Source organism: Coenobita brevimanus, chromosome 116 (assembly GCF_032717465.1).
Source record: "Coenobita brevimanus isolate Jiangsu-jjx chromosome 116, ASM3271746v2, whole genome shotgun sequence".
In the NCBI taxonomy this organism is placed as follows: Eukaryota; Metazoa; Arthropoda; class Malacostraca; order Decapoda; family Coenobitidae; genus Coenobita; species Coenobita brevimanus.
In genome coordinates, this window is record NC_137069.1 from 39,513,040 (window position 1) to 39,524,942 (window position 11,903).

The 11,903-nt window shown below is 45.8% G+C and overlaps 1 pseudogene; it reads left to right on the forward strand.

Moving 5' to 3' along the window:
* Nucleotides 1-947: 947 nt before the first annotated feature.
* LOC145418722 (uncharacterized) lies at nt 948-8,187 on the forward strand (annotated as a pseudogene).
* The last annotated feature ends 3,716 nt before the right edge of the window (nt 8,188-11,903 follow it).

Sequence of the window (11,903 nt, forward strand, 5' to 3'; positions counted from 1 at the left end):
CAGCCTAGGGGCTTCCTATGCAGTCTTGCGCACTTTTTACACACATGCTATCCTCTCTCTGGTTGACTACAGTGCGATCTGCCTTACCACTCTTGTCCCCCAGGTAGCTCATTCTCTGGAAGTGTGTTATGTTGGGCGCTTCCCGCTGGACATGCCTAGTGAACTTGTGTGTGGAAAGTGGATTTCCATCCCTTGTCCATCAGGTCGCATTGCGAACTACAGCCATAACTTTACAACCTGTGCACTGCCGGCCCCTTATACCAGTCTCTGTCCTCTTATGGCAGCTACCAGGTCGGCCCCCCAACCCACTGCCCCACCATGATTGAGCTCAGGCCACCGCTGTGACCATACACGATTTTGGTGCTGCCCCAGAGGTTTGTCAAGAACCTGACCAGCCATGCCTGGGATTTTCTACTCCATCTCCCTGGACGTCTCCTCCTTTTACCATTTTGTTTCCCGCAGCGATGCCACCTCGCCGTTCCTTTCCATCCATCCTCCGGCAGGAGGAGCTCAGTAGGATTGCTGCATTGCACTCTCCTGCTTCGACGGCATACTACACTGACGGGTCAGTTGACACAGATGGCTCTTCAGGAGCGGCGTTCGTCTGTGGAAACATTATGAAATCCTGGCATATCTCCTCGGGAATCTCCGCTTTTCAGGCAGAGCTGGTAGCAACGTGTGGCATGCCCATCAGCACGGGTTTCTGAGTGTGACAATACATACTGACTCCCTCTCTTCCCTTCAGCGATTGCATTCATTTTCCATCATGGAACATACTGTCTTACTTACTGACATTTACACTGTGTCCTTTCTAATCCAGCAGCAAGGAGGCTCAGTGACTTTTCATTAGGTTCCCGGGCATGCTGGCATCGCGGGCAATGAGCTTGCCGATGCAGCTGCACGAGCGGCTACCCTGCTCCCAGAGGTGACTTTCCAACTCCGTCCTAATGTCTCACGTGTTCTCTTGGGTGTGGCCCAAACCACTGGCAGGCGCACCAGGGATGATCATCAACAATGTGTCACTGAGGGCTCTCGCTCAGCCGCATGGTATGCTGCGGCTTCGGCCTACTCCCCGCTTTCGATTCCCCCGGGCATGCCTAATTATCTACTTGTGAGGATCCGGCGATTGCGCTTGGGGTTCTTGTGCTACGGGCAGATTGCTGGTGTGGAGGCTGATCCATGTCCCCATTGCCTGACACAGTCAGCTGAGCCACTCTGCCCCTACATTCTCGAATGCCCGGTCACCACTCTGCTCCGTGCTCAGTTAGACGGGAGATTTGCTCGCTCCCGTGACGACATTGTGGATGCACCAAGGTTGTGGGCGACACATCCCTCCCAGTCCTCATACAAACTGTCAGGGATTACCCTCCGCCTCGTTAACTGGCACTCAGCCACTGATCTATTCGACTTTTTTTTTTTTTTTGCTTCTGTGCTTAAATTATAATGCTTGTCTCTGACGGGCTCTTGTTTGCCTGTGCCCCACTTGTGGGGCAAATATTTAACAAACAAAACATCCCACAAGGAGGAGCAAATGACATGCATCACGGCAGATGTGACTGATAGAATGAACATACATGATGCTCATTCAACATGCACTGACACATTTGACAATGATAAGCATCCACTCTCTGGTCTTGTTGATATATTTTCTGGGTGATTTGTTGATGATCTTATAGTTAATGTTCATTGTTGCCTCGAAATCGGAACTGCCCAATGGTTAGAATATGAGAGCCAATGGCCATCAGGCTTCCAGAGCAAGTTGAAAAGAAATTTCAAGACCATAGCAGCTGCAACGACACGTACTACTAAGGTTGGGCAAAGTCACACCATTGTTGATACTGAATTTATCTATGCATGCATCATTGCAATAATGGCATCATCAACAGAGACCATTGCCATAGAGAGATTATTCTCTCATGAACTGGCTCCACACCCAACTTCTCTCTTTAAGGAGAATGGTGAAATGAGGACAAGCAGCAAGTCTGTACTCAAGAATAAACTTCAGATGGTATATGGAATACGGCACTGTCAACATCCAGTGGCAGTAATCCTAGATGGCTGTGCTTTGTTGTGGACAATTCCTTGACCAGCATTACCTGCAAAGCTTTCAACGTTCATCAGCACTGCAGTGTCCAGAATCATGCGATACAGTGAGACAGCATCAGTCCTTCATGTGGTGTTTGACAGATACTATAAGCTGAGCACAAAGTCATGCTGTCGATCCTCACGACAAAAAGGACTGAGTAGTGTGCTCAAGCTGACAGACAAATCGCCTTTACCCAAACAGGCCATCGTGTTGAATGTAAGTGCAAACAAAGAACAGGTCGTCCATATGATTGTAAAAAAGTTGTGCTCCATTCAGGTCCCACAAGGAAAATGCATCATCGTGACTGGCCCTGATCCACATCCAATAGAAGTTGGGATTGGTCCACAGCAGACAGCAGTAACACATGAGGAGGCAGATGTCATCATGGCATATCACATGATTCATGAAGCTTCTGCAGGCTTTTCACCAATTCGGGTTGTATCTGATGATGCTGATGTGCTTCTTATCCTTGCACATCACCTGCATTCACGAACCAATGGCTTGCCAACTACAGCTAAGGTAACCATGGAGTCATGTTCTGGAAAGTACACTGTCATCAGTTTCAATGAGGTGGTCAATAAGCATGCTACAGTCATCCATAACCTTCTTGGAGCTCATGCCCTAACTGGATGTGATGCAGTCTCATCATTTGCTGGTATTGGCGAGGCAACTGTGTTCAGAACACTTGAAAAGTTCACTGGTTTGCTTCTTCTAGGTGATGTTGCAGCATCACCAGATGACGTCACTAGCTCTTGTTTGAAATTTGTAGCCTAGTTATATGGGCAGGAGCCAGAGATATCACTATGCCACATGCTTGCTAATATTTTCAAGAGAAAACTTCCTGGTAAACAATGTACCACCAAAGCTGAGCAGCCTTCCACCTACTCAAGGTGCATTTAAGCTACATTGTGAGCGAGCCCATTTCCAAACAGCTTTGTGGATATCAGCAGGCATGGTTTCGCCTCTTGACTTGGACCCTCTGCAGCATGGCTGGGAAATGAATGGACAAGAATTGCGACCAAAGTATGCTCTGCCTGGACAGTTAGCTGCACCAGATGAAGTGCTAAATTTCGTCAGCTGTGGCTGCAAAAGTGGCTGCAAAACGACACACTGTCCATGCACAAAAATTACACTTCCATGCTCAGACTTCTGTAAATGCAGGGGCCAAGCAAGCTGTCATAATCCGTTCAAACTGAACATGGACAGCAGTGATAACAGTGGAGATAAGTCTGAATAAAAATTGTGTGAATATATTATAATAAATATTGTATTTCGTCAGAATTAATTTCGTGAATTGATTTCTAGAGCTGAACAATCATAACCCGTTATACTTATTTTTTTTATGAGAGGAAGAAGGAACCAAAGGCCGAGCCTGCATTAACGTTCCTTCCAAGAAAGAAACAAAAACAATACAAAAGAGAGCCAAATTAAAGATCCATACATTTCGAGATGCCTGGACACACTGCATTTGAAAGACAGGAGATCATAGGAAGTAGGAAATACAGACAGAGGGAGACAGTTCCAGAGTTGACCCGTTGCGTAAATGAAGGACTGAGATTAACAGTTAACTCTTGCATTAGAGAGTTGGACAACAAACGGATGAGAGTTTGTTGCTAGATGCTAAAAGCCCGTCATAGAGGTGGAGGGATGCAAGCAGACAGTTCAGAGGAGCAGTCATCACTGAAGTAGCGATAGAAAAAAGATAAAGAGGCAACAGCGCTGCGAAGAGACAAAGGTTGAAGGGAGCCAGTAAGAGGAGGAGAGTTGATGAGACGAATAGCCTTTGACTCCATCCTATTGAGAAAAGCAGTATGTGGGGAGTCTCCCCACACAAGAGAGTTGTACTCTAAACAGGGACAAATAAAACCCCTGTATAAAATCAACAACTGTGCAGGAATAAAGAAGGCACGGAGTCGGCTGAGCACACCTAATCTCTTGGAAGCAGATTTAACAAGAGATGCAATATGATTTTTCCAAGATAAGTTCCGTGTAAATGAAACCCCAAGCATGTTCAAGGATGATGCAGGATTGAGCTGGATATTATTAAACATTAGTGGGTATTCCTGTGGAAGATTTTTACGGGTTGATAAGTGTAAAACTGAGTCTTTGATGCATTAAAAACAAGATTATTTTGCCACTCAGAGACACGAGCCTAGTCAGACATTAGGTGTGCCATAGCCTCATCCCTTGTGTGTGTTTGTGTACTTTTTCATGTATGGATAAATCATTATTGCCATATTTCTAGTAATATTATCTGATTGTTTTCTCAACAAAAATATAAAATATAACAAATTACACCTTTAACAACCATTTAGATTCAATCTCAGCGTTTCATAGGATTCCTTGCAGTAATCTTGGATTTTTGCGTTTTTACAAAAAAAAACTCAAAGTTTTACGTCTGGCACTCATCATATCTGGATTCAGCACAAAAAGTAGTCTAGAAACAGTCATGAAAACTACAATATGTTAAAAGACAAGGCCTAAGGTTTTCTAGCCTGGACAACGATGCTGGTCACGAAGAAAAGAGGTATCAGTGTCCTTCTCAAGCCCGTGATCCTCGTGATATAAGCTGCAAATGGACGAAAATCTGGGCCAAGTTAAGATGAAAAGAGTAGCCTATCTGGAGAGAGAGAGAGAGAGAGAATCACAGAAGCCTAAGAATTCTTTTTTATCTTTTTTTTCTTTTCTTACCCGGTGTTAGTAGTAGTGCCAGTGTGACCAGCAGGGTAGAAAGGGCCGCCCATAGCCACCGGGCAGCCATCACAGCCTGTCCGGAGAAGACGAAGAAAAAAGAAATGTAATGTCACCTCCTCAAAACAGAGTGAGCGAAAGTGTAAAAAACAAAAACAAAAAAAACAATAGAGAGAGAGAGAGAGAGAGAGAGAGAAATGTGGAAATAAGTAGCTCTTCATATTTTGCTAAGGAGACATTGTACAAGACACTGGGCCGTCTTCTTGTCAAGACACTGGCCCGTCTTCTTGTCAGTTAAGAAGTCTCAGTAACACCTCTTCCTTGGTGATTTAGTTTTTGATAAGGCTTGTTATTAATATCCCTCTGTACATAATTTATGCGGAGTGTGGCGATATTGGAAGGGTTTATACAACATACAGAAGAGGACAGTGTTGTGTAATAAACAAGTGCCAGAGAGACTATATTCCACTTCGAGGAAGAAAAAAAAACTGATGAATCACTTATTGTATTGGCTAGTGCAACAAAATCAATTATATGGAGAACAGTTAAACAGGCTTGTACAGTTGTTTTACTCATGCTGTGTTGTTGTTAGAGTTGCTGTTCTTACATATCTGTCTTTCAATCTACCAGTAAACTTAAATGAATTTGATGTTTATAATTAGGACTTTAAGATAGGTGTAGGTACATTTGGTTAAAAAAAAAAATAATAATAATGCTTCATATGCAGATGTGGTAGTGCCTCTTCCCCGCTACTAATTGTGCTGGCCCCCACCCCGCCACTTGTTGTTGTTTTGTGGCGGCCCTTTGCCACTACTTGTGCTGGCCCCCACCTCTGCCACTACTTGTGCTGGCCACTACCCCGCCACTACTTGTGCTGGCCCCCACCCCGCCACTACTTGTGCTGTCACTACCCGCCACTACTTGTGCTGGCCCCACTACTTGTGCTGGCCACTACCCCGCCACTACTTGTGCTGGCCACTACCCCGCCACTACTTGTGCTAGCCCCTACCCCGCCACTACTTGTGCTGGCCACTACCCTGCCACTACTTGTGCTAGCCCACCACTACTTGTGCTGGCCACTTCCTCGCCACTACTTGTGCTGGCCCCTACCCCGCCACTACATGTGCTGGCCCCTACCTCATACTTTACTTAATGCGGCCTACATACCACTACGTGGCCAACATTTTACCGCCACTACTTGTGCTGGCCACTACCCCGCCACTACTTGTGCTGGCCCGTACCCCGCCGCTACTTGTACTGGCCCCCACCCTGCCACTACTTGTGCTGGTCCCTACCCCGCCACTACTTGTGCTGGCCCCAACCCCGCCACTACTTGTGCTGGCCTCCCTACCCGCCACTACTTGTGCTGGCCCCCACCCGCCACTCACTTGCTGCTGGCCCCCACCGCCACTACTTGTGCTGGCCCCACCCCGCCACTACTTGTGCTATTTACCGCCACTACTTAACATTGCTGGCCACTACTTGTGCTGGCCCCACCCCTCACTACTTGTGCTGGCCCCCATTTACCCCGCCACCTGCCACATTGTGCTATTGGCCCCCACCCTGCCACTACTTCTGTGCTGGCCTCCACCCTGCCACTACTTGTGCTGGCCCTGCCGCCACTACTTGTGCTGGCCCCCACCCCGCCACTACTTGTGCTGGCCCCGCCCCCGCCACTCCTTGTGCGGGCCCTACGCCACCTACTTTATTGCTGGCCCCCACCGCCACTACTTGTGCTGGACCTTCCGCCACTACTTGTGCTAATGATCCATTATAAACGATCACCTCGTTGAACATCTACGTTTGTTTCTCTGTATATTTTATATTGTTACTGATTTTCTTCTATTTATTCGCTTCTTATTTTTTATTATTTTATCATATTTTAAATATTCTTGACATTTTCTTATGTAGTTCATGCCTTTTTTAATAGTCAGAATGTAATTATGCAAACAAATTTATACACAGTTCGTAAACTGTTTCGTACAAATCTAAATATAATATTCATCAACAGTTTAAAAATACTAAACAAATCATATGCTGAGTGATCAGTAAAATACAGTGGTACAGTAGCAACGTGAGGACCTTTGATACTGGTGAATAGCAGATCAACTATTCCTGCTGATATCTGTGTTGGCTTGCTTATAAACTGGTTCACCCCACCCCATACCCCATAGACTGGAAAATGGATTCAACCTGACGGAGTCTGTCAATGCCACATGTATGAAAATCCCCAGTAAATATGATGGAAGTAATATTGGAGCGACTCATATCATTTGTGCAACAGGGTGACATTCAACCAAAAATGACCCTGAAGGTCACAAATCAAATAAGGCATATATTAGACTCACTTTATACATGACTTCCTATTTAGGTAAACCAAAAGGTAAACCAATAGGTTCACATAACGTTTCAAAAATAGAAAATGTGATCTTGTATGTTGGCCATCTTGGATTTTTCCAAAATTTCAAAAAAGACGGTCATCAACTTCCTATATGGTCCTACAATCATACAAAAGTAAGTAAGAAAATTCCAGCAAATGGGTTCTGAGATCCAGCGTGGAACGGACTCACTTGCCGTACGGACGTAATGGACGGACGGACATGGACATGATACCTAATCCAAGATTCCACATCATAGGAAGCGAGTGTGGAATAACAAAACGTAAAAAACTCAAGAGGTGTTTGGGGAACTTCCTTAACCGACGAATATGGGTCTGAGTCGAAGTTATAATTATTAACACTTCAAAATCCTACGACTCTCTCTCTCTCTCTCACACACACACACACACACACACACACACACACACACACACACACACACACACACACACACACACACATATTCAATCCAAACAATCCTCCCTCTCTAGACATACCTTCAAGAAGAATTGTTCCTACTGTATCTACCTATCTTACTACCTATCTGTGTGTGTGTGTGTGTGTGTGTGTGTGTAAACAAAGACCGATGCAAAAAAACCAGTACTAAAAGAAAACACGGGAGGAATGCTGAATACAGAGGGACTTAAAATGCAGGGGGACATTAAAAAATATTGTATGGGACTGAAAACAGGGGAAAAGAGCACAAAAGCGACACTCAGATAATAGTCGACCGCTGGAGGGAGGGTGAGGCAGGGTAGGATGAGATACGGGGGTAAGGTAAGGCAGGAGTGAGGCCGAGTAGGGTAAGGCAGGGCTAGGCAGGGTAGGGTAAGGGCAGGGTGAGACAGGGTAGGGTGAGGTAGAGTAAGAAGAGACAGTGGAGGGTGTGGCAGGTTAGGATGAGGCAGTGCAGGGTAGGCAGGCAGGGTAGGATGGGAAGTGTGATGCAAGGTAAGTGGAAGCATGGCAGGATGAGGCAAAGCTATGAGTGAGACAGAGCAGGGTAGGATTTGGGAAGGAAGGGTGGACTAGGTTAAGGTGAGGTTGAGTAGGGTAAGGAAGGATAGAGAGAGACAGGGCAGGGGTGGAGTACGGTAGAGCAAAACAGGGGCGCAGGCAGGATAGGGATGCCAGGAGTAGGGCAAGTCAGGGTAGGGTAAGGCAAAGTAGGGTGAGGCAAGGCGAGTTAGGCAGGGAAGGCTTGTCAGGGCAGAGTAAGGTGAAGCAGGGAAGGGGAAGCAAGGCAGACTGATGCAGAGACTAAAGGAGGGAAATTTGAGGCAGTCGAGTGAGGCAGGATAGGGTGGGATAGGCAGGACGGGGTGGGACAGTGGCAGGGCAGGGTGAGGCAGTGGGCAGAGTAAGGCAAGGTAGAGTGAGGCAGGGTGAGACGGGGGCGAGGAGCTTGCTGAACAGGATTAGATGCCCACCATGGGAAAAGTAAATTTAGATAAATTAAAGATACCGACACCCACCCACCCACACACACACACACACACACACACACACACACTTGAAGGAGTAGACTGCTGTGCACCAGCCCAGCATGGCAGATACTCCCAAGGTGGATGGAGAGCTGATGATAGGGAGAGCTGGAGCTCTCGTTTTGATCAGCCCCTCGGGACTAGTTCCTGACCATCTTCCTTTGCTGGAACTTTTTTTCAGTGTTTCAGTAACACAGAGAGTAGGCAAACATGCTCTCCAACACAAGTTTCTCTGTCAACACCAAACTACTGTACATGCACAGCACACACTGCACCTCTTTTCAAAATTATTAGAAAAATGGCGACCAGTAAATCTCAAGCCTCGGTGTCCCCAGGGGGGGGAAACCATAAATACCCCCAATATCCGCCCCTCTCTCCCAGTGACGACTCAAGGAACTGCTTGAACCACTGCTCTGACTCACTTCTTATTTTCTGGATCATTCGCGGCCTTTCACTCTTAATCCTTTTGCTGTTGAGGACGATCTATCCTCCTCTAAACCTCACCCTTCTCTTCTTAACTGACACTCAGCTGTCTTAGGCAACTGATAGGCAAACCCTTTTCTGTACCTCCTACTTTCTCTCTATACTCACTTCAGAGCCAAAGGTGGCTGTTGTGTAAATGTACGCAACGACTTATCTTGCTCTCATGTTTCCTGAACTTGATTCTTCTTGAATATTCCTACTCTCTGGCTTCTCGGGCTTTCCTGTCATTCTCTGACTAAATATATCTGTGCTGTTTACTTATCCCTTAACTCTACTAACTAAGAAAAAATCTTTGACTACTTTACTTCCCTGCAATGGAACACATTCTATCCATTTCTCCTTTCTCTCTAAAATCTCCTTTCTAGGAGATCTCAATGTTCACTCACTGAATCTGGCTCTCCTCTCCCTTTCAGTGATCTACTCCTGGTGAACAAGCCTACATCTTTTCTATTCTTGGCAATGACCTAGAGCAGCCTCTTGTACAGCACCCTACCCATATCCCTGACCACTTTGGAGAGAGCTCCAACATATTTGACCTTTTCCCTTACAACTAATCCTTTGTTTACACTGTTAATCTTTTTTCCTCTCCAATGGGCTCCTCTGATCACAACCTTATTGCCTTAACCTGTCCTATCACTTCTGTATGGCCTGTGGACTCTCCAAAAAAACGTTGTCTGTGGCACTTTGGGAGCGTGCTGATTTGGGAGGCCCTCAGGCAGTACTTCTTTGATTTTCCCTGGAATGATTATTGTTTCCATGGCCAGGAACCATCTGAGTATGTCTTGTGCACATTTACAGAGGTTATTCTCTCTGGCATGGAAGCATATATTTCTTCCTTCCATATCCTTTGACTAATGCAAGAAAGCCTTGTTTTTAACTCCTTTACCTGCGTGGATGGCTGGACCACACCGTGCCAGTTTTCCCGCCGGGGGATAGCAGCTCTCTGACTTACTTTGTAGTGGGGCTTGGAAGTGGACGGGTATGTGGGTCAGACATACTGTCACCTCGATAGACAACAATGAACTAGCGTGGGGATATGGGCAGACAAGTGTTGACAATGTCTATGTGGTGACAACTGCTTATTTATATGCTATTAAATGATTGGCAAGAAATCTAGACAACACACAATAAATTAGCTACTTCTAGGTTAATGGAAATTATCACTTAGCCTTTACCCTTTTTATATATTTCCTAGTATGAGCATAGGTCATAAGGGACATTTCAATGGGTAATGAACAAGGAAAAATTAGCTACCAAGTGCATGTGGGGGTGCTGCCAACGTGATAAATTGCCACTATCATGGCCAATTCTGGCAGTATCATTTAGCCTTTTCCCTTATTTATATATATTTTTTAGAATGAAAATAGGGGATAGGGTACATTTCAATGGAAAAAAAGCGAATGGAAAAACGGCCTGGATTGCGTTAAGCGCAGCCAAACTGTAGCAAGGCAGGGGAGGGGGTAAGGGAGAGGAGGTGGGGCTAGGCTAGCGAACACAGAAAAAATGGCTAAATCTGGTAACACTGGATGCGAGTACTAGAGGTATAGTAGCAGTGCCTAACCATAGCCACACACTGGCAGTACTGATGGATGATAAAAAAGACAGCACTTGAAAGCCCAGGCGATTTAAAAAATCCCTGGGTCTCAAAAAGTGATGCCCTGCGGCATGGTAACTTATGCAGTGAGCTTCACGGTAGTGACAGCTCCGGGTCGGGTAAGGGGTTAATCACGCATGTTCTAATGCTGCTCACAACAAGGAGAAAGCTCTATAAAAGGTACCAGAGCCAACCCACCCCCTGAATCACACATCTTTTTTATGGTTCTGCCCTGAATCGTGCCAAGTCTGTTCTTTGCTCTGCTAAAAATAATTTCATCCGTACTAAATGCTCTCAACTTCCAACTCGGAATTCTTCTCACTCCTTCTGGCACCTTGCCAAAAACCTATTTAACAACTTTCCCCTTATCATCCTTCCCTTCTCTTCTCTACTCTGATGGCTCTGTAGCTATTTCTTCTACTGATAAAGCCAGATCTCTTTGCTCAGACTTTCTCCTCCACCCCCACCTTAGACAATCCCCCCAGTGCTGTTCCTCCATCACTTTCCCCTCTGACGTCCTCATGGCTGACATCAAAATTTCTTCAGCTGATGTATTTCCCGCCATCACTGGCCTCAGTCCTAACAAGGCATATGGGCCTGATGGAGTCCCTCCTACTGCCCTCAAGAACTGTGCTTCTGTGCTTACACCCTGCCAAGGTAAACCCTTTCATCTTTGTCTATCAACTTGTACCTTACTTTCTTGCTGGGAGTTTGCTCTCATTCAGCCAGTCCCAAAGAAGGGTGACCATTTCCAACCCTCTGACTATCGTCCAAATGCTTTAACATCCTGTGTCTCTAAAGTTTTCAAGTCAATTCTTAACAAGAAAAAATTAAAGCAATATCACAACCTTCTTTCTGATCGTCAGTATGGGCTCCGTCAGGGATGCTCCACTGGCGATCTTCTCACCTACCTTTCAGACTCCTGGTCATCCTCCTTTCGGGACTTTGGTGAAAGGTTTCGCCATAGCACCTCGACATCTCAAAAGATTTCGATCAAGTCTGGCATAAATCTTTATTTTTCAAACTTCCCTCTTACAGTTTCTATCCTTCTATCTGTGCCTTCATCTATAGTTTCCTTTCTGGTATTTCTATAGCTGCTGTTGTAAACAGCCATCGTTCTTCTCCTAGATCTATCAACAGTGGTGTTCCTCAGGGCTCTGCCCTATCACCAACTCTCTTCCTTTTAT